This window comes from Cervus canadensis, chromosome 11 (genome assembly GCF_019320065.1).
Source record: "Cervus canadensis isolate Bull #8, Minnesota chromosome 11, ASM1932006v1, whole genome shotgun sequence".
Lineage (NCBI taxonomy): Eukaryota > Metazoa > Chordata > Mammalia > Artiodactyla > Cervidae > Cervus > Cervus canadensis.
In genome coordinates this window covers 40,393,729-40,418,291 of record NC_057396.1, presented here as the reverse complement: position 1 = coordinate 40,418,291, position 24,563 = coordinate 40,393,729, and the positions used below count along the sequence as shown (strand labels likewise).

General features: G+C 39.5%; 1 protein-coding gene across 6 annotated transcripts in view; it reads right to left on the bottom strand.

Moving 5' to 3' along the window:
* The window catches only part of STK33 (serine/threonine kinase 33), a 186,966-nt gene extending 169,201 nt beyond the window's left edge, over positions 1 to 17,765 (bottom strand). For 3 of the 6 annotated variants that reach the window (XM_043482774.1, XM_043482770.1, XM_043482773.1), the window contains exon 1: positions 17,279 to 17,765. The gene's annotated coding sequence lies outside the window, so the exon portion shown is untranslated. Of the gene's footprint in view, positions 1 to 17,068; positions 17,184 to 17,278 lie in introns of those variants that run through there. The other 3 variants (XM_043482771.1, XM_043482775.1, XM_043482772.1) reach the window with 2 other exon arrangements.
* Positions 17,766 to 24,563: the final 6,798 nt, after the last annotated feature.

Below are 24,563 nucleotides of genomic sequence, written 5' to 3'. Positions count from 1 at the left end.
AACAACAGGCCCACACTGATTATATCAACAAGCATGCCGTACAAGCAACTCAAATTCAACATGTTCACACCGGTAATAACACTCTCGCCTCATCCTCTGTCCTCAACCCTCGCCTGGACTTGCTCTTCCACCTTCACCTCCTGAGACCCCTACTTCAGTGAATGGTCCCTGTCACCCCCGGAGTCCCCCCATCACCCTCATAACTCTAAGAGTCGTGCTACTCTCCTCCCTCTCCCTAAATCCACCAATCCTGCTTCTACCTCTAAATATCTACAGAATGAATCTACTTCTCTTCAGAATGGATACAGAACAGGAAACGAGACAAAGCTGGAGACGAGGGCCCACGCCTAGGCCCCTAACTTCCAGGACTGGAGAGCAGTTGACTGAGGGGACTGACCCTGGCACCAAATTAGCATGGTTCAAATCCCAGCTTGGGCACTTACCAGCATCGGACCTAGGGCATATTACTGAACCTATGTCTCATTTTTCTCATCTGTCCAATTGAGAAAGTGCTCATAGCTATCTCACAGGATTACTGTAAAGTACAAAAGAATTAATATAATGTAAAGGGCTTAGCATAATGTCTGGTACACTTCATAGTATTCACTACTACTTTTAACAGAAACATGGTATTTTTTAATGTCATAAGATATTTGTTCTGCAGTGGTGTAAAATCCAAAAGTTTTTCATCAAGACAGACAATCAAAACATAGTCCAACGTCCAATTAATCTGGGCCTCCATCCCACTTAAAGTTTTAGTCATGTTGTGCCTATGGCTATCTCCCTACTGTACAACTCCAATATCTCTTACCTAGATTACTATACCAGCCTCCAATTAATTGATCTCTTCATCTCTAGCCCTCTCCAGCATATTCTCCAAACTGCAGCCAAAATGATTTTTCTAAAATGCGTATCTACTTACGACATTCTTGAAGTCCTTCAATCACTCCCTATTACTGTGAATTAAAGTCTAGAATTTTTTAATGTGACTTAGAGTCCAATATGACATGTGTGATATGGGCCCAAGCCTCATCCTTATCCACTTTCCCACCCCAGCCGCCATGCAGGCTCCTGTCATCATTCTTTCCATTCATAAAATTCTTTCAGGTCTCACATCTCTCAGGTCCATACCTTTAAATATGTTATGTCCTCTGCTTGAAGCACCATGCCCCACCACTATACCTCTTACCTGGATAATTTCTATCTACCCTTCAGTCTTAATTTAGATGCTCCTTTATCAAAAACACACATCTCCTGGCCCCCAGATCTGGATCAGGTGTCCTTCCTAAGTCAAGCAGTACCATAAACTTCCCCTACCAGAGCCCTTCTCTCTACTTCCTATAGTCCTCCATCAAACTACAAGTTATATGAAGGGAGAGACCACATATTTCTTTTATCCTAACGCTCACCACAACATCTGTCACATGCCTCTTTATTAAATATCTGTTGAATAAATTACTTAATATCAATATTTTTCAAACAACATTAAGTGTAAGGATTATTTTAACTAAAGTAAGTCAAGTAAGTAAAATACTAATAAATACAGAAGTTGAAAGTTTTAAAAAGACACTCAATATAACACAGAATCTAATCATTGTGACTCTCCAGTGACAAGGTCAGAATCTTTGGGAAATGGTAAAAAAGGCCTCTCTGAAGAATAGGTAGAAATAGTTTCCAATAGAAAACGAGTTTCTTATAGAAGCAAGAAATCGTGTGCATCAATATAGCTCCTGCTAAGAGCCTCTGGAAACCAAGAAAAACAAAAACCTATCATAGGAAATCTCCTGACCAACTGTAAGTTCTACCACACTGAACCGAAAAATCACTGCCTAAAATCCATGCAGATTAACACATTGACAAGTAAGAAAATTAATAAATATTCAATCTTACCTCTACCTTAACAGTCAATTTTCAGTTCTCTTATTTTCCCCATTCCCATACACAAAATAAGCTTCTCCACTTTCTATGCTGCCAAGCTGTGCTTGGTCGCTCAGTCGTATCCGACTCTGTGTGACCCCATGGACTGTAGCACCCCATGCTCCTCTGTCCATGAGGATTCTCCAGGCAAGAGTATTGGAGAGGGCTGCCATGCCCTTCTCCAGGGAATCTTCCCAACCCAGGGATCGAACTGGGGTCTCCTGCATTGCAGGTAGATTCTTTATCACCTGAGCTACCAGAGAAGCCTTCTCTACCCTCTATACTTGGTAGCAATTTATACACAGCTCTGGCATTACTTTCATCACATTCTATCATATTACTTAAGTACCTCTCTGTCACCAGATTCTCATGAAGACAGAGACGGTGTCACTAATTAATCATTATACCTACTGGGCTATCACCACATATAGTAGGTGTTTGGTGTTTGTGGAAACGAGAAAAAGGAAGGAAGAGAAAGAGCAATCTGTTTATACAAGAAAGTCACAAGGCAGTAGGTGAAGTGGTAGAGAATTCCCACAGAAATAAGGGGAGAAAAGCCTGAAAGAAGTTAAATTGCTAAAAGTTAACATGCAGATAATCCAGTGAACTTTAATATTAATTAATAAGAGAAATAAGGACTACTCAGTCTCATCCAATGGCACTCTACACAAAAGCTTACAAAGTAAGGGGCTCCATGTTGATGTCTTTATATAGCCTACATAGAAGGACAGAGCATCCCCCTCCCAAAAAAAGGAGGGAGAGGAGCAGGGAGAGCAGAAGTGGGAAGAGAAAAAGAAAAAAATTGTTCCATACCCTGGTGGGTGTTTAAATGATTCAAACACTTCAAAAATGGTTGTCCATGGCCAATATTATTAATATTTTCAGAAAGATGTATGAGGATGCTCTACTACAAGAGGGGGAAATGTGAGATATTCTCAACAGAAATTCATTGTCGTATTTTCACTTAGCAACATGACTCTAAAATGGTCAAACATGAAGCGATAAACTCATTTGTTCAGTATTTGTAACTGATACCCAAATATTTGAAAAATGATTATTTCAACATTATATATCACTATTTACATTACACAGTGTTCAGACTAGAGTTAGAAGAAAAGACTATCCTATGAAGGATTCGCTTTTACAGAGTCATACAATATGTTCATTCTCCAAGATTGCCAAGGATTTACCTCCCTCCCCAGTAAACTTAAGGACATTCCCCATAAAATACTCTAATACCAATAGCCTGGGCTGTATAAAGTTCATGGAAGAGAGATATAATCTGCTATCATCACATACACAATGAAAAGTATTAAAGAATTCTAAGAGTCCTATAAAACTTGTATCTTTCTCACCAGGGAAATTCTCCCAGCACAATGACTTTCTTTTTCATAATATCAAATCAAATCAAAGCTTTAATAGCACCCACATTGTGCTCAGGTTCATCCCCAAAAACAGACTGCTCTAAAGTTCTCTAAAGGTTTTGGAAAAGAAACCAACACTTAGATGGAGCCTTATCACCTCAGAAGAAAGTCTATTCCAAAAGAGAACCATCTGTCCCTGGAGGTTTAGCCCATTCCAAAGAGAAGACATGCTAACTTCCCCCTTTTTATTAATTTATTGGCATGATAATTCACATCAATGTAAAGGCATTTCATCCACAATGAGCAAACTGTTTGAAAGCTAAATGCACTAAATCTTCTTTCACAGGGCCTGTAAGTATTTTTTGAACTCTTAGTGGTTTGCACTTAATGCTTTATTTTAAAATCAGTTTAATCATTTCATAAAACCAGTATTTCTTCAGGAAGATGGATTTCATTTTACCTCTATATCTATTACCCCAGGTCAGAACTGCAATGAATTGTGATTCCATTTGAAACCACTAATACTGCACTCAAAAATCCAATTAGTAAGGGAGTCTGAAAACACAATTTTCCAAAATGACTATAGTGCTCCCACTTCCTATTCTTAAATATCTAAGACACTAATCGAATGTCCTTTCTATTTTATTTATAGATCTTTCTCAAATATTCTCAAAATAAAATTACCAGTTTTTAATTCCTACTTCCACAAAAGCTCTTTTATCGGCTTTATTTTGAACACTTAACTGTATTTTTTTCAATCAATGTGATAAATAAATGTTAAAAAAAAGTTCTTATGAGACTCAGAAGTCTATATAGGTTATAGCTTGATACATTTTAGAACAATAGGAACAAAGGACAAAATTATGAAAGTATAGTAACTCAATTATACAAAATAGATGTGTATAAATATACATGTGCGTGTGGTATATATACACTTTGTGAATTATCTACAAAAATAATTTAATGTCAGGCAGTTTTCATCTACCGTATCACAGCCTTCTTGGCTACAGTATGATCATGAATGTAAAATCGATCATTTAAATCACTAAAGTGAAACCTAGAATGGAGAAGTGGTCATGTCATAGTATCAGGAGTGGAAAGGCAATCACAGAATCCTGGAATTGGAAAGGATTTCAAAGGACATCTGATACAGCATGGAATTTCCTTCACAGAACTGAGCGATGTTGACATGGACACTGTTAAAAGTTTTCCAACCACAGGGATCTTTACTTTCCCCAAGAAGCTCATTTTCATCAGACACCAAGAATAGACTATTTCTCCTCATATCAAGCCAAAATCATCACCCTATAAGCCCTCCTTTCAGGATGTAACTCGTCTGTCCTTACAGATATGCCTAATTCATCTTTAACAGGCTTAGTCTTCTAGATATAAAGGAAATGAACATGTGTACCCCAGTCATATTTCCTAGAGGATAGCCATCGTTTCTACATCCCCAATGCCTTAGCTGTCCTTCATATCATTTAAAGACCTTGCACCATTCCAGGCCCTTCAATCTCCTCTAGGCATAATTCAATTTGCCAATATCTTAACTAAAAAGTGGCATCTAGAACTAACAGTCATACTCCACAAGTTACTACCAACATTTATTCACTAGGAAAGAGTCAAACCAAAGAACCCTGTGCTTCCTAGGGAACAAGTCTTGATATGTACTGTGGAAATGGCGAGATAAATAGAAAATATAAGTCAGTTTTAACCAAAGACAGTGATGAGAAAAATGGAGAGGGAGGTAGCTTAAAATTAAGTGTCACCTAGCTATTCATTCTGAAAGAAGTTAACCACACTACATGCTAGTCCACAATCTAAATTACCTGAGATACTGGTAATGAGAAAGTAATATGACCAAAACTTGCTAAATTTGCAATAAGCATAGGCATATATAAAGCAACTGTAGCCTTTAAAATAAATTACTTTTAATCTCATCTAAAGAATTGAATGAAATCAAAATACTGGATGTAATTAAGACTGTTTAGTTTCCCTGGAGATTATACAAATCAGACATGTTAAGCATTCTAGAAATGAAACATTTGATACAATTAAGGAAATCCTACTGAAAAAAATTAGTCTGTAAAACAGAGATAATATGGGGTTAAGGAATGGCTTATTAATTACTCATTCAATTCTGAGTATAATAAATACAGCTATTACCATTTCAATTCATTAGTGGCTGAGCTCAGAAAGCTAAATCACTGCCATTCAATCTGCCTCAAGAATCTAGATCTAATCAGTATAGTCACTGCCTGCTTCATTTATTGACTCACAGAATTATTTTAGGCTGAAAGGAATTTAGATGAAAAAAAAAAAAAATAACACCAGTAAGAAAGAGTGTCAGAATTAAAGACCAAAATCTGGCACCTTGTCTACTGTGCTTGAACAACCTTTCAAATATTTGAAAACAGCTCTCATATCCCCCCTTCCCACCAATATTCTTTCCAAGGCCAGTTCCTTCAGTGACTTATAATATAGGGAGGATCTCAAAACAAAGTCCTACATTAAGTGACTTCTGGAAATTCAGACATGTTCTTTCACATCTGAAGGGCCAGTTTAGACTGAGTCTTGAGGGGATAAGTGAGTAGCTTCCGGGAGGAGGCTGTCCCCAACAAGATGAAGACTCTCGAGCCACTCTTCAACCCTCAGTTCCTCTGCTTCAGGCAAAGCAAGAGGGACCTGAGGGACACAGCCCGGGAGCAGAGCCAATGGGTAAGTGACTGTGGGAGAAGCTCAGAAGGGAGGCCGTGACTGTGCCAACTTCACAATCACCGGCGGACAGCGGCTCCTGCTCAGGGGCCTTCCTTGTACCTCGCCGTTCTTCAGTAGCCTTCTCTACTAGGGCTCAGCCACCCTAATGGGTCTTTCCTATTTCTGACTAAGCCCTGGGGCAAGCAGGACAGAGATTCCTCCAAAGAAAGCACACAGCCACAGAGCAAGCTCTCCATGAGCTGTAAGGTCATAACTCCAAAGTAGATGGGCAAGTAACCTAGGACAATATTCAAGTGGCGGGATGCTATCAAAAGAGAAGCAGGAAGGCAAAAGCCTAAAATATAAGATTAGATGCTTGGGGGAAATGCTAAAGACAAAAGACAAAAGGATTTTTTAAGCTAGGCTTAGAATAAGAAGAATAAAACCAAGACAGATGTTAACAGATTCTAAACTACAAATTATGCTTCTGTCTCCACCCAAACTGACCTCAAATCTTGGCCCAGCATAATAAGCGGTTTATAAGCTAGACACTGCTAGCCTGTCAGTCAGTGGCTCCAATTGTTCCCCTGGATATCAACTTCCTTAAAGGCCTACACTCTTTCCCACCCCAGGCCTCCATCCTGCCTCAGATCCCTTCCCCCTTCTGCTGAGCCTCCCCTGATTGCCCCTAGCAGGCTCAGGAGAGCGCTCCTCCAGTTCCCACGGCACCAAGCCTCGTGTTGCTGTGACAACTCCTATGGATATGATTGTTTCTTGGTGTGCTGCCTCCAAAACACACCGTGAGCTCTCAAAGGCGGTATCTTCGTATTCCAAGAATCCAGCATAGTGTCTGGCTCACAGTTTAGTAAGCGAATGAATCACATGAGGGAAGCAGGATAAGTGAAGTAACAACCACATGCCAGGTTTTGTGTCATATGTCTTTCATCTCTTCTCTACTGACTAATGAAAGACATACAGAAAACAGTGCCTGAAGCACACTAATTGATCAATAAAAACTGACTGAATAAATCAAGTAAATATACATGAAAAGAGCTTTGACAGGTTCAGCAAAGTCATATGGTCATAAGTATTAAGGTCCCTTTCAGTGTCAAGATTCTGTGGAATTTTAAAAAGCTGTATTTACACAAATTTCCCAGAAGATTTGGGAAAAAGAGAAGGGAAACAAGCCTTTATTAAGGGGCTACAATTTTGTTAGGCACTTTATATATGACATTTGATTTGTTTTTCGTAGTAATTCTGGGAAGTTGGGATTATAATCCTCATTTGATAGATAAAGAAACCAATGATAGATACACAGAGACAAAATCTGAACTCAGGTGAGCCTGACCCCAGTCCTAAGTTTTTCCCCCACTGCACACCTGAATCCCTGGGAGGAACACAAGTCTCCCTTCCCTATCACTCCACTCCAAGGAAAAGGAGTTTTGAAACAAGCCAAGGCTCAACTGGGTTATGATTCCAGAGGGTGGAGCTTTCAATGGGAAGCATGAATAAATGAAAGAGCTCTGCCTTCCCTTGAGAATATCCCCTTTTCTTTGTTGAAAGGTTCACAACTCTTCCCACATTCCTCCCATGAGTCTGGAAAGATAATTTTAGGGCCTCTCCAGCTTGGAGAAAAGCAATGCCTCTTTTACTTTTCCTGTTCTCTAGAAGGTCAAGTGGCAATCAAGTTATAATTCAGAGGAAAGACAGCAAGGAGGCAACACCACGGGTCTACATGAGAGGCCTTAATTAGAAGGGGAAGCAGCCCTGAAGCTTCTTACATCCCCTGCAAGCCTACTCACCAGGTTGTAAGCCTACATAGAGATGGTAACCAAAGTACTAATTAGTAATACAGATGTTCCTTTGTCTGGAATGTCTTCTGTGTAGGATGGTGGCATCTAATTGAGGTGACAGGGTATCAGCCAAATGTTTCATCAAAACAACAGGACTTACAAGTTGACTTAAACAAATAATGTGAGGCCTACAACAGATGGTCTTGGGACAACGGACTATCCTCATGCAAAAGGATGAATCTGGACACTTACACTACACATATACAAAAACTAACTCAAAATGGATCAAAGGCCTAAATATAAGAGCTAAAACCATAAAACTCTTAGGAAAAAAAAAAAAAAAGTAAATCTTCACGACCATGAATTAGGCAACAATTTTTTACACATGACATCTAAAGCCAAGCAAGTGTTAGTCACTCAGTCATGTCCGACTCTTTGTGATCCCATGGATTGTAGCCCACCAAGTTCCTCTGTCCATGGGATTCTCCAGGCAAGAATACTGGGGTGGGTTGCCATTCCCTTCTCCACTAAAGCCAAGCAATCAAAGTAAAAACGTATATATTGAATTTCATAAAATTAAAACCTTCTGTTCCTCAAAAGACACTACCAGGGAACAACCAAAAAGAAAACATACAGAATGGGAGGAAAAGTTTGTAAATCATACATCTGATAAGGGTCTAATATTCAGAATATATAAAGAACTATTACAACTCAAGAATAAAAAAACAATTCAAATTTTAAAAATAAACAAAGGAGTTAAATAGCTACTTCTCCAAAGAAGATATACAAATAGCCAATGATGTCCAACATCATTAGTCATCAGGGAAATGCAAATCAAAAGTATAATGAGGTACCACCTCACACCTACACAGACGGCTATAATCAAAAAGATAGACAATAAAAAAGGCTTGGTGATAGTGTGGAAAATGAGATTCCTCACACATTACTGGTGGAAATGCAAAATGGTGCGACTATTAAATACTTTGGAGAACAGTTTGGCAGTCTTCAAAAAGTCACACATAGAAATGACTAGCAATTCTACTCCTGGATATCCTAGATATATACTCAAGAGAAATGAAAAGATGTGTTCACACAAAAACTTACAAATAGATACTCACAGTAGCATCATTCATAATAGCAAAAAAAGGAAAAGAAACAACCAAAATCACCATCTACTGATAAATGGATAAAAACAATGTGGTATATCCATACAGTGGAATTTTACTTGGTTATAGAAAAGAATGAAAGACTAATACATACTACAACAGAAATGATTCTTTAAAATATCATGCTAAGTGAAAGAAGCCAAATGCAAAAGGGTCCATATTGTACGATTCCACTTATACAAAATGTCCATGATAACAGGCAAATCCATAGAGAAAGTAGATCAGTGTTTGCCAGGGGCTAGGGGAAGGGAGAATGGGGAGTGACTGCTAACAGATGTGAGGTTTCTTTAGGGGGTTATGAAACATTCTAGAATTAGATAGTGGTGATGATTGCTTATGACTATACAGTGGAAGTGAGAGATAGATTTAAGGGACTAGATCTGATAGACAGAGTGCCTGATGAACTATGGACGGAGGTTTGTGACACTGTACAGGAGACAGGGATCAAGACCATCCCCATGGAAAAGAAATGCAAAAAGGCAAAATGGTTGTCTGAGGAGGTCTTACAAATAGCTGTGAAAAGAAGAGAAGCGAAAAGCAAAGGAGAAAAGGAAAGATATTCCCATTTGAATGCAGAGTTCCAAAGAATAGCCAGGAGAGATAAGAAAGCCTTCCTCAGCAATCAAAGCAAAGAAATAGAGGAAAACAACAGAATGGGAAAGACAAGAGATCTCTTCAAGAAAATTAGAGATACCAAGGGAACATTTCATGCAAAGATGGGCTCAATAAAGGACAGAAATGGTAGGGACCTAACAGAAGCAGAACATATTAAGAAGAGGTGGCAAGAATACACAGAAGAACTGTACAGAAAAGATCTTCACGACCCAGATAATCACAATGGTGTGATCACTCACCTAGAGCCAGATATCCTGGAATGTGAAGTCAAGTGGGCCTTAGAAAGCATCACCACGAACAAAGCTAGTGGAGATGATGGAATTCCAGTTGAGCTATTTCAAATTCTGAAAGATGATGCTGTGAAAGTGCTGCACTCAATATGCCAGCAAATTTGGAAAACTCAGCAGTGGCCACAGGACTGGAAAAGGTCCGTTTTCATTCCAATCCCAAAGAAAGGCAATGTCAAAGAATGCTCAAACTACCACACGATTGCACTCATCTCACACGCTAGTAAAGTAATGCTCAAAATTCTCCAAGCCAGGCTTCAGCAATACATGAACCGTGAACTTCCAGATGTTCAAGCTGGTTTTAGAAAAGGCAGAGGAACCAGAGATCAAATTGCCAACATCCGCTGGATCATTGAAAAAGCAAGAGAGTTCCAGAAAAACATCTAATTCTGCTTTATTGACTATGCCAAAGCCTTCAACTGGTGGATCACAATAAACTGTGGGAAATTCTTCAAGAGATGGGAATACCAGACCACCTGACCTGCCTCTTGAGAAACCTATATGCAGGTCAGGAAGCAACAGCTAGAACTGGACATGGAACAACAGACTGGTTCCAAATAGGAAAAGAAATACGTCAAGGCTGTGTATTGTCACCCTGCTTATTTCACTTCTATGCAGAGTACATCATGAGAAACGCTGGGCTGGAAGAAGCACAAGCTGGAATCAAGATTGCCAGGAGAAATATCAATAACCTTAGATATGCAAATGACACCATCCTTATGGCAGAAAGTGAAGAGGAACTAAAAAGCCTCTTGATGCAAGTGAAAGAGGAGAGTGAAAAAGTTGGCTTAAAGCTCAACATTCAGAAAACTAAGATCATGGCATCTGGTCCCATCACCTCATGGCAAATAGATGGGGAAACAGTGGAAACAGTGTCAGATTTTATTTTTGGGGGCTCCAAAATCACTGCAGATGGTGATTGCAGCCATGAAATTAAAAGACACTTACTCCTTGGAAGGAAAGTTATGACCAACCTACATAGCATATTAAAAAGCAGAGACATTACTTTGCCAGAAAGGTCCATCTAGTCAAGGCTGTGGTTTTTCCCGTGGTCATGTATGGATGTGAGAGTTGGACTGTGAAGAAAGCTGAGCACCGAAAAATTGATGCTTTTGAATTGTGGTGTTGGAGAAGACTCTTGAGAGTCCCTTGGATTGCAAGGAGATCCAACCAGTCCGTTCTAAAGGAGATCAGTCCTGGGTGTTCATTGGAAGGACTGATGCTGAAGCTGAAAATCCAATATTTTGGCCACATCATGCAAAGAGTTGACTCATTGGAAAAGACCCTAATGCTGGGAAAGATTGAGGGCAAGAGGAGAAGGGGACGACAGAGGATGAGATGGCTGGATGGCATCACCGACTCAATGGACATGAGTTTGAGTAAACTCCGGGAGTTGGTGATGGACAGGGAGGCCTGGCGTGCTGCGATTCATGGGGTCGCAAAGAGTTGGACACGACTGAGCGACTGAACTGAGCTGAACACTTTAAAAACAAATTATATGGTATGTTAATTATATCTCAGTTTTTAAAAAGTGACCTGCAAGTATAAAAAGGAGCTAAGTGTACACATTATAAAATACGTACTATCAAAGAGATATGACAGAAAAGCAATTAAGTTAACTTGAAAATCACTGCTGGACACTGGTGTTTACTTTCATAATAACAAATATGAAAAGTATTGCATTTTATTGTCATAAGTTGCACACCAACATAAAGAAGATTGAGAGGGAAAATTAATTTGATTTCCATGGAAAAACGTCCAAGGATATTTATTTGCTTTCTTCCCAATATCTCGGCTGGTTGGAAGCTGAACTCCCTGGAGCAGATATAAGAGCGTCTATGTTAGATTTGCTGACAGCAAACAGACTTGAAAGAATTCAAGTATAAGAAACTGAGCCTCAGATGAGCTGCCTTTGGTAAATAGTAAACGGATTCTCTCCTAGCAAGCTCTGTTGCTGCAGACAAGCATTCCACCATGATAACGGCAAAGTAACAGAGTAGAACTTTTCAATTACCAGCATCTCAACCTTAGAGACTGGATGAACATCTGCTATAGGGATTTTTCTTAGATTCTCTGAATGAATATGTATGAGTCCAAATGACCAGTTTTTCCAGGTGAACACAGCTCATGTTAAGAATATTGAATTACAAACAAACTCTGCACACATACAATGTAAAAGCAAAAATATAAGACAGTATTCTATTAACTGTACCTGGAACATCGTGGCACCCACTAAATACTTGCTGAATGAAGCTTATATAGTTAAAGTTGTGATTTAATCACTAAGTTGTGTCCAACTCTTTGTGACCCCATGGACTGTAGCCTGCCAGTCTCCTCTGTCCATGGATTTCCCAGGCAAGAATACTGGAGTGGGTTGCCATTTCCTTCACCAGGGGATCTTCCTGACCCAGGGATCAGGGTCTCCTGACTGGGTCTCCTGTATTGCTGACAGCCTCCCGCACTGCAGGTGGACTCTTTACTATCTACTGAATAATTCAGATCAAATACTAAGGCAAACAGTACTTCTAAATCAACCTGTCTTCATCAATAAGGTGTTTTTTACTTGCTTTATTCCTGATGTAATACCACATCCTCACTGATAGTCAAACTGAAAAGTCAATGGTATTAACAAAGATATTTAGTCTATTATAAGTATTAATAGAAAGGATAGTCTGACTTAATTCTAATAATTAGTGCACCTCATCTTACAAAACATCCTGAAATGAAACAACTTTGGGTCAATAAAACTGCAGGAATTTGTGAGGTGATTAGTCATTCACCTCACAATTTATTTTAGTTAATAAATTAAGAAAAGATATATTGATACAGTTGTTAACTCATCACATTCTGAACCCTAAGACAGATCCAAGCAAAACACAATTCACCTCTGATCCCTACTGGAGCTCCACAGGAAGGGAAATTCTTCCTGAAGCACATTTTAAAGCATGCTAATTTACCAATGCCTGGAAGGTCAGCAATTAATTCTACATCACATTTTCCCTTTTTAAGCCTCTGACAAGAACAGGGAAATCATTTCTCAGTATCTAACAACTGTGGGTGCTTGAAATACTATATAGAATCATGAGGTAGATAAAAGAAGTAGAAAATATCTTCAGAGATCACATCTTCTCTTTCAGGACACTTCTAAAAGTCTCTAAGGATACAGTTCTACAAGTTCACAATGTACGACAGACACTGGCAGAAAAAGTCTTCATCAGTCTTTTACAGCAGTGTAAGCTCTTTTCTTCTGTCTTCAAGGAGACATGAAGATGACATGAATATCAACCTTTATATTATCATACTTTAGGTTTTTTACTGGAAATCACACTACTCAATTCACTTTCATGAACTCTTCCTTGATTTGCTGACAATACAAAAGAACATTTTTAAAGAAAATGTAATTTGTTAACTGGTCTCTGTATGAAAAAGACTTCCTAAGCATAAAAAGCAATGAATCAAAAAAGGAAAAGGTTAAAGAGTAGACCATATAAAATTGTTTTAATTTCTATAAATCAGAAACCATCATAAATTAAATGAAAAGGCAATTGTTAAAAGATTTTTTTGAAAAAAGGCAACTATAGGAGAAACACCCCAACATGACAAGCAAGGGTTAATATCCTTACTCTATAAAGAGTTTACACAAATCAGTGTCTGGTTTAGACAGTGCCACCCCCACCCCCACATTCCCCTCCTCATCCATACAAGAAATTCCTAGGTCCCCTTTTAAAAAAGGTTATAGTTTCTCAGAGCTTTCAGGATCACTCTGCCTCTTTCTTCTGCCTTAGTTCCTTGCCTCCTATCTGGATGCTCTCCTTCTCCTAAGGCCTGTTAGCCAGGAGACTCAGATAAACAACCTGATCTTGATTTCAGACTTTCCCCAAGATCCAGCCTCTGCAACACAGCTTTCTACATTGCTCTGCCGTCTGCAGGCAAGTAACAGCTCGCCCCAGGCTCCAGGGATACCAACTAATTCAACTAATTCCAGCCAAAGTCCAGCATACTGGCTCCTGCCTGGGCCAGAAAGGTGGAAATCAAACTAAACAAGTAACAAAAAGCTGAGACTCCATGTAAAATCATCAAAGAACTTGTGCGGGCAATTCACAGAACAGAAATAGCTAATGGCTAGTAACAAGATTTTTTAAGGCTTAAATACATTAATAATGGAAGATGTAAGTTAAAATAAGATAATATTTTTATCTGTGAAATTTGCAGATTTTTAAAAATAATAATGCTAACACAGATGTCATAAAAGTGATAGCAAGATGGTAAATTGGTATAATCTTTCCAAAGGTAACAGTATGTTTTAAGAGTATTCATCTGTCCTTTGACTCTGTAATTTCATTTTCAGGAACTGATCTTCAGTAATCAAAGATCTACTCAAAAGATTTAATTATAAAGAAATTCATCTCTACACTTCTGTATTTGAAACATAATTATCAAACAATAAGTAAATTACAAATAAATTATGGTTCATCCATAGTGTCATTATGGGGCAAATAAAAATGATATAGTAAGAGCTGATTCCTCTATAGCCCTGATTAAGTAACATTCACTGTCCAAAGCAGTTAACATGTATTAACTCATTTACTCCTCCAACATAAACGGAACTTGTAATGTAAGTAGCTGCTAGTATTATCTCCTTTTCACAGCTGAGGAATCTGAGGCACAAAGAAGTTAAGTAGTTGGTTTAAAGTTACACTGGCACAGATTCACATGCCCTTATCTGAAATCCTAAAATCCAAAAGCTCTGAATACCACATGTTCTCATAAATTTGTGGCAAATCCATTTCTTTGCAAAACCTGACATGAACTCATGTAAAAGTATGTATAGTCTTTACTTATCTCACTTAGAGTGAAGTTTTCTTTCTAAAGAAAAATTAATGTGTTTTGATTACAGAGTGCTGCCCAAGACCCCACTAGAAGGGATACAGTTTATAAACCATGTTGTCCTTCTATAATCTAAAAAATTCTTAATCTTAAAGCACAACTAGCCCCATGGGTTTCAGATAAGGAATTGTGGCAGAACTGAAATTCAAATCTCTCCGTCTGCCTGGCTCTGGAGTTTGTGCTCTTAACCATGATGGTTATTTTGAGATCGTTTAATGGAATAGGAAAATCTTTATAACTAAAACATATAGGTATTTATTAACTACATACTATGTATCAGACACACAGAGAAAATTGAAATTGTGATGATGTTGCTAAGGAGATATAATTGGTATCAGAAAAGCTTATACCCTAAGGGGGGTTGTCCTAGACAGACTGGTCAGTGGCAGCTTTTCTGGGAATCATCTGATCTGAGAAGTGAAGGATAAGCAAGAGTTAACAAGATGAGGGAAGAGAATACCTGGAAAGAGAAGAGCATGTGCAAAGGCCCTGGAGTAGGAGGGAAAATGGAGACAAAGGACTCTGTGTAACTGGAACATAGAGAACAAGGGGAGCCTGGTGTCAGATAAGGAGCTTCCCTGGTGGCTCAGATGGTAGAGAGTCCGCCTGCAGTGCAGGAGACTTGAGTTCGATCCCTGGGTTGGTAAGATCCCCTGGAGAAGAGAATGGCTACCCGCTCCAATATTCTGGCCTGGAGAATTCCATGGACAGAGAACCCTGGCAGGCTACAGTCCAGTCCAGTCCAGTTCAGTTCAGTTCAGTCACTCAGTCATGTCCGACTCTTTGTGACTCCATGGACTGCAGCACGCCAGGCCTCCCTGTCCATCACCAACTCCCAGAGCTTACTCAAACTCATGTCCATTGAGTTGGTGATGCCATCCAACCATCTCATCCTCTATTGTCCCCTTCTCTTCCCACCTTCAATCTTTCCCAGCATCAGGGTCTTTTCAAATGAGTCAGTTCTTCACATCAGGTGGCCAAAGTATTAGAATTTCAGCTTCAGCATCAGCCCTCCCGATGAATATTCAGAACTGATTTCCTTTAGGACGGACTGGTTGGATCTCCTTGCTGTCCAAGGGACTCTCAAGAGTCTTCTCCAACACCACAGTTCAAAAGCATCAATTCTTCGGCACTTAGCTTTCTTTATAGTCCAACTCTCACATCCATACATGACTACTGGAAAAACCATAGCTTTGACTAGACGGAACTTTGTTGGCAAAAAGTCTCTGCTTTTTAATATGCTGTCTAGGTTGGTCATAACTTTTCTTCCAAGGAGCAAGCATCTTTTAATTTCATGGCTGCAATGACCATCTGCAGTGATTTTGGAGCCCCAAAAAATAAAGTCTGTCACATGGGGCCGCAAATAGTCAGACATGACTGAACAATTTTCACACTATAGAGGAGGTAGATGCTACAGGACCTTATAAGTGGAATAACATTTACCCCAGTTTGCCTGATGGACAGTCCCAGTGTAATTTATATTCTCTTTTACTCTCAAAGGTAACTTGGTCTGTGTAATAAAATATATGGTCACCCAATTTATAGACCACATTAAAGAGTGGTACCTTTATCCTAAAAGTAGTAAGAAATCCTGACAGACTTAAAGCAAGGGAGAGGAGAAGGGTATCATAATGAAATGTTAGTTTTCAAAAGATTACCCCTACTGCAGGGTAAGAATAGATGAGAATATTGAAAGGATAGGTGAATACCTTCAGACTAATTTGGAGGTCACTACAGAAGACCAGGCAAGAGACCATGACAGCCTGATCTAGGGTGACCAATGACAGAGACTAAAAGAAGTGGATGGAATTGAGTCTGGTTTGAACATAAAATGAACAGAGCTTGATGATCTGGACATGGAAAGAGAGTCTATGACTTCTGGCTTGCAAACTAGATGGATGTTGGTATGATTCACCGAGATAGGAATATTAGAGATTTACATGAGCTAGATATTTAAATGTGTGAGGCATCTGCATGGCAGTTGCAATGTGAAGTGGGGGAGCCTGAAAGAGTGCCTAAAACAAAAAATGTTTAAGTTCGAAACGATGTTTCTTTCCATTGGCAGAGCCCTCTTCTGACACATGACCGTATTTTCTGGTTGGATACTATAGCAGTTCAGTGGTCAGACAAAAGAGAAAGTTCCCCCCTTGGCTGATAGTGTGGGACCTGGAGAATCAAACCGCGCGCAGCATATAAAGATCCATTAAAACTAAACCCCAAGTGCTTGACATTTACGGTTCACAAAGCAGTTTCACACAGAGGCTCCTTCAAACCCACCACACTTGTAGAAATTATACTCTACATTTACAGATGAGGAAACTGAGGTAGAGCGCTTAAATTACCTGTCCACACAGAGGCTGCTCTTAACGGCGTACTATCTCCTTGGACGTGCCACTGTGTGCAAAGAAGTACCCTAAGTGCTGTAAGAAAGAGCTATATCATATTATGAGGTCCTCCTAGACGCCAGGCCCTAGGAGATTAAAAAAAGAGAGAAGGCAGATAGCGGAAGGGAAAACACAAATTCAGAACTTTTAAGGATGTGCTATACTCACCCTAGAATATGTTCGCTTTAAATTTCAAAAAGGTTCACGTCCGAAGGTGGGGCTCAAGGTGAGAAGGTGAAGATGAACCAAGGACCACCCCAAACGCCGACCCAGGGGAAATGGGGTCCCAACGGCTGGGCCCCAGGACACACTACGAGGCGACGGCGGGGGCCGCCTGCCGACCGGGCAGCGGAGGCCCAGCGGCCGGTTTGCCGGCGCGTTGCCATAGCAACGGCCGGGCCGGCTTCGGCCCGGGACCCGCCCGCCCTTCCCGCGGTGCCCGTCCTGCCCCGCAACGCCAGGGGCCACTCACCCGGGCCCGCGGGCGGGCTGGCTTCCGACTGGCGCGCACACTCCGCCCCGGTGGTCGCCGAGCCCGGAATTCCGCACCTGGAGAAACTTTTCGGCCGGCGGGGCAACCGCAGGGAGGTGGACGGGGGCCGCCTGGGGACAAAGTGCTTCGGCCGGCGCGAAGCCCTTCTCCCCGCAGCAGGGGTGTGAAGGAGGGAGACCCCCAGGTGCGCTCAGGGGCGTCCCCGCGAGCAGCTCCTTCTAGAGATGGACCTGAGAACCCTGTCTCAGGGACAGAGAAGCAGACACGTATTACAGGAAATTAAACCTTTATAGCAATGATATCACAGAACTGAGAGGATATCCAGGCCACAGTTCTCGCTCAGGGCCCGAGGCTTTCTGGGGCAGCCAGTTGGAGCTGGTGCTGTAAGCCTCGCACCACAATGCGGTCAGAGCTGGTCTAAAAGTCAGGAAAATGAATATCGGTGCTGGGGGAAGGCCCCCGAAGTGCATGTTGTTTGTCCCCACAGTAGGGGCTGAGAAGGCTCTTGACAGATCAAAAGGCAATTCCCAGGAATATGTGTTAGCCGCAAAGCTCTGTGGACCATCTGAATGCATGCCCCTTACAATAAAGGCTAGAAACACAGACTCCAGCTGTGTATGCTTATGTATTTCTGACCTGATCTAGGAATGGCTTCTGTGGACACGGGTCCTGCTCTTTAGCAGCTGGGGGGAAAGAAATTCAACTGTCTTGACACTAGCCTAATTATGCAGGCAGATGTCCTCTACAGTTTATTTGATTATAGCCAAGAACTTGGTACAGAGGTCGATTCATTTTACTTCTTAGAGGTAGAAGTCCACCTTTGGCAATGGGTTCCTCCTGTCAGTTTTACCTGACAACTCATAATGGCTGCTAGTGAGCAACTGGTAACTTCAGTATCACAAACTTTTCAATAATTCCCCACCATGTCCTATACCCTAGAACTTTGGGGTACTGGCCATACTTTGTTCTGAAGAAGTCCAGAACTGTTGTCTAACAAGGGTCTGGAATAGCCTGCAAGGATTTTCTCTCTGCCTCTCTCCCCCAAACCTGCCTTTATCCAAGCATGAGTGTTGGTGTCACAATGTCCAACAAACGAAGATAAACTCTACCATCTGCTTCACTGAGCTGTGAAGTGTATGAATCTGCCTTTAATCAGCAGCTGTGTAGTCTTACACTCCACAGCCTTACCAAGAAATAACTTGAAACTGTCCGCTTTCTCATGCCTGCGGTGGTGAGAAACAGCAGTTAAAGAATTGAAAGGTATGCAGATAACCTCCTCCTCTATCAATGCATAGTCTCTAGGTCAAGTAAGTCCCAAACCTGCTATAAATGAGAGACATCTGGGGAGTTCTATTTGTTTTGATTTGTATTTAAATATTCCTAGGACACGCTTCCAGGAATTCTGATTAAGTAAATCTCATGAAATCATATTTAAAAGATCTTCATGTGAGCTTGATGCAAAACTACAAAGCTAGGTTGGGAAACCACTAGGCTATGTTTTATTCTGAATTAAGCCAGACCATCAAAAAAGCTGTTTGTACCACTTTTTCTTCACCCTTAGAAAATAGTTTCTACTAAGTCCTGCTTTACCCTTATGCCATCTGCTTATGTTAACAGATAAGGTTTAAAAAAATATGCATGATACCTCTGGATTTACTGGAGGGATTATAATATTTTAAGAACGATGTTTATTACATCCCAGTAGCAGAATCCTGGGCTTCCCTGGTGGCTCAGCTGGTAATCAATCTGCCTGCAATGCAGGAGATCCCGGTTCGATTCCTGGGTCGGGAAGTTCCCCTGGAGAAGGGATAGGCTACCCACTCCACTATTCTTGGGTTTTCCCTGTTGCTCAGATGGTAAAGAATCTGCCTACAATGCGGGAGACCTGGGTTCAACCCCTGGGTTGGGAAGATCCCCTGGAGGAGGCCATAGCGACCCACTCCAGTATTCTTGCCTGGAGAATCCCCATGGACAGAGGAGCCTGGCGGGCTACAGTCCACTGGGTTGCAAAGAGTCGGACGTGACTGAGTGACTAAGCATGGCACAGCAGATCCTACCATATTGCCCAGCCTAGGGTTTTTCTAATTTTTTTGACCATAATCCACCAAAAGAAGTATGTTTTATATTATCACCCAGTATACATGTACCTACACATTTAATAACTGAAACAAGTTTTATGAAATGTTACCATATCACATGCATTATATTGCTTTTTAATGTTGGTTTCTACTCGTTAAACAATTTCTTGACCCCTAGATGAGTTGTAAGTTGCATTTTAAAAACAACGGTATAGCCAGATATCTTTTTCTGGAAGCTAGCCCTAATCCTCAGACAAACTAGGCCACCTGTCCACTGCCCAATAGCAGTACCAGAGCCAACCCAATCATATCCCTCTCCCAGGAATTTCAAATTAGTACTGAGAGATTTTAGTTTTTCTCTAGGTAGCTAACATAGAAACATAGAATGCTGTAATATAAAAAGTCAGAAGCTATTTATGGACATGCTTCCCTACTATGTGGCCTGGCGAAATGCAGAAAACCAGGTTGTAGGAAAAATATGAAAAGAATAGGAAGGATAAAAGAGATTCACAAAGAGGAGAGAAGATACCAAAGGAATTCTGACAATTCTCCATCCCTGATCATTTTATTTCCTGAAGTAAGCTGCATTGCTGCCTTTGAATTCCAAGTAATATTCCAAATCTTTATAATAAGGTGCACTCTTTTGATTAAGCTAGTTCAGGTGGCTGGGTTTCTGTTATTGCAACCAAGGTGAATCTAATTATATTGATTTTATATGGTTTTTGTAACAAATTACCACAAACTTGGTGATTTAAACAACATAAGTGTATTATCTTGCAGCTGCATAAGTCAGAAGTCTGACACTGCGCTCAATGGACTGAAATCAGTGTCAGCAGGTATTTGTTCTTTTCTGGAGGCTCTAGGGGAGAATCTGTTCCCTTGCCTTTTCCAGTTTCTAGGGGTTACCTCATTCCCTGGTTTCATGACCATCTTCCTCCATCTTCAAAGGCAGCAATGCTGCATCTTTCTGATCATGCTGCTGAGGTCACATTTCTCTCTGACTCTAGCTAGAAGAGGTTCTTAGCTTTTAAGGACCCAAATGATTAGATGGGGTCCACCCAGAAAATCCAGAATAATCTCCCCATTCCAAGGTCCTTAACATAATCACCTCTGCAAAGTGCTTTGTGCACATGAAGTAACATTCACAGCTTCCAGAGATTAGGATGTGGACATCTAGTGGGGAGGGAGGGTGGATCCACACTAACATAAAATCATTCTATGCCCCTTGTAGGAAACTCAAGGTATTTCAACCCTGAGTGCCAGGGGAAAAAAGTTTTCTCCTTAAAAAACTGATACCTCATTTCCTTATAAACAAAATTAACCATGAAATTTATCACTTTCCCCTTTTCACCTTAGCTTCCAGGAAGACAAGAACCAAATTTACAACTCAACTTTAACAATTTTGTCAAGCTCTACAGCTTGCCTATCAGTGTTACAATTTTCTTCTGTCCTCTCTCTTCTGTTTTCTCTTATTTCTATGAAATGAAATTTCAATGAAACCTTTTTTTCATTGTATTGATGGTGTGATTTTAAGCTGCTTCAGATATTTTGACTTGCTATTTCCTCTGCCTATAAGTCTCTGCCCCCATACCTCCACAAGGCTGGTTCCTTTTCATCATTTGTATCTCAGCTCACATGCCATATCCTCAGAGAAGCCTCCCTTCCCTGATACCCCTATGAAACATAGTCTATCACATCGCTTTACTTTGTTGTCATAGAGCACCGAATACCGTCTAAGACAATCTAATTTACCTTCTTTCTTTCCTCAGGGGACTTAAGTTAAGCTCCAAGACAGTAGGAACCCAGCCTCTTTGTTTACTGCTTGCTCCCAGTACCTGAAACAGTGGCTGGCAATTAGTAGCTATTTAATAAAAAGTATGGTGTTAATAAATGAAAGAGTGAATGGAATAAAGGAAGAAAGAGCAGGAAGAAGGAAGGCAGAGGCTTTGTAGAATATGGTAACATATAGATGGATAGATAAATAGGTAGACAGACTGAAAAATAGACAAATATTAATTTCTTATGTGCAAATGTCACTAATAATTATAGGGAAGAATCAGAGAAACCACACAAAGAAGTAACATAACTTTCTAAAATATATACATAGAGGTACTAGGCTTTCTTGAGGAACCCTTGATGTAAATGCCTTAGACCAAAAAAAAAAGAATTTTTTTTGAGTTTTCAAGTGGCTCAAGGCAGCTACATTAAATATTATGGTTAGTTACCATAGCGGAAGTCATCAGTTTGTAGTGAGGTAATGGATTGTAACACCATGGCCACTAAATGACAAACTCTTGATACTGCCAAGGGAACTCAACCTATGCCAGGGGTCATTACTACACAATAATTTGCTCTCACCCTATTCCTGTAATTATTAATGTCACCACTGGCAACAAGTATTATATACAGTTTACTTAAACATTCTATGGTAACGTCATTGTTACAATGTAATATCAAATTACTTAACATTTAAGGGAGATCAGAATTGAAGTTTGTCGATATAACAAAACATAGAAGCAATTAGTACAGTTTGTTCCAGGGTTTGTTGACCCTGTTAGTAAAAATATCAAAACCCTAGAGGGAAGAGATGGACTTCAGTTTTCTTAAATCAAGAAACAGTTGATTTACACACAAATTTCAATTTATCTCTATTATTCATAAGACTTTTAAAAGACTATATCACAAGAAGATCATCCCATAATTTTTCTGTTCTATAATATAAATTAAGAGATGTTTAAATCATTATGTGTTATATTCTGCTCAGTCGTGTCCGACTTTCTGAAGCCACATGAGCTGTAGCCCCCCAGGCACCTCTGTCCATGGAACTTTCCAGGCAAGAATACTGGAATGGGTTGCCATTTCCTACTCTATATGTATTATATTAAGATTTCTTAAATGGGGAACATACCTTTCAAAAGTGTATGATATAAAATGTAACTTTATCTTAATGATATCTCTTTGATTATTGGTAGGCTCTACCAATTTACACAAAGTCTTTCCACTTTTCTCCCACCTTGGCAAAAGTAAAACTGTACCTTATCCCCACAACGAAATATAAACTTTTAGCAATTAACTCAATTTTTCTGATCAACTGTGGATGTCTGACCCAGGCTCCTTGTCAGATAAAATTAATTAGATTTCAGGTTAGTATACACCAAAACTAAATTAATAGTTCACAGATTAGAAGATTTGATATTGTTTAGATGGAAATTCTCCCCAAATTGATCTATAAATTCCTTACAATCCTTATCTAAATTTCAGCTGCCTTTTTTGTATAGAAGTTCACCATCTGATCCTAAAATTCATATGGAGATGCAAGAAACTCAGAGGAGGCAAAGCAATCTAAAAAAGAAGAACAAAGTTGGAGGACTCACACTTCCCAATTTCAAAACTTGCTACAAAACTTTAGTATGAAGACTGGCATAAGGATAGACAGATTTAAAAATTCCATGGAATAGAATTGAGAGTCCAGAAATAAATCCATGCATCACTGAACAATCAACAAGGGTGCCAAGGCAATTCAGTGGGTGAAAGAAAAGTCTTCAACAAATGATGCTGGGAAAACTGGATATCCACTTGCAAGAGAGTGAATCTGAACCTATACTTCATACCATATATAAAAGTTAACTCAAATTGTATTAAAGACCTAAACATAGAAGCTGGGACAATAAAACTCTTAGAAACACACAGTTATAAATCTTCAAGACCTTGGATTAGGCAATGGTTTCTGAGATGTGATATCTAAAACAAAAGAAATCAAAGAGAAAATGGATTAAACTGAATTTCATCAAACTTGTGCTTCAAAAGACACTATCAAGAAAATAAAAGATATTCACAAAATGGGAGGAAAAATATGTGCAAGTCTTATAAGTGATAAGAGTCTAGTATCTAAAGTATTTTTAAAATTCCTACAAGTCAACAGTAAAAAGACAAATAACTCAATGTAAAAGTTGGCAGAGAATTTGAATAGACATTTTTCCAGAGAAGATATACATGTACCCAATATGCACATGAAAAGGTGCTTAATGGAGAAATGAAATCAAAACAATAATGAGACACCACTTCATACCCCTAGGATGTCTATAATAAAGACAGACAGACAATAATATATGCTAATGACGATGTAGTAGAATTAGAACTTTAATACATGTATTAAAATGGTATAGCTACTTTGGAACATAGTCTGGCAATTTATCAAACAATCAGGCATAGAGTTATCATTTGACCCTACTGGGTATACACCCAAGAAAACTGAAATTACATGTCCACACAAAAAACTTATACACAAACGTTCATATTATTATTATTCATATTATTCATAGTAGCCAAAACCAGAAACAATCCAAATGGCCATTAAATGATGAATAGATAAAAGATGGTATATCCATACAATGGGACTGTATTTGGATATAAACAAGAATGAAGTACTAATACATGCTACAACATGGATAAACATTGAAAACATGCTAAGTGAAAGGAGCCAGATAACGAAAAGCAATATCTTATATGATTCCATTTATATGAAATGTCCCAAATAGGCAAATCTATAGAGAGAAAATTATATTGGTGGTTACCAGGAACTGGGAAGAGAGAATGGGGAAAGACTGTTAGCAGGCATAGAATTTCTTTTTGGGGTGATAAAAATGTTCTAAAATTAGACAGTGGTAATGACTGAAAAGCCTGGTGAATGTACTAAAAACCATTTAATTGTACACTTTAAAAAAGTGAATATTAGGTATATGACCTGTCTCAATTTAAAGAGTAAAGTTAAAACAACCAAATACTACTTCACATTTCATCAGTTCTAAAACTCACTTTTTTTCACTTTTTAAACTTCTTTGAAATTGGGTTGCATGTTATAACTGATTACATATTGCCATTG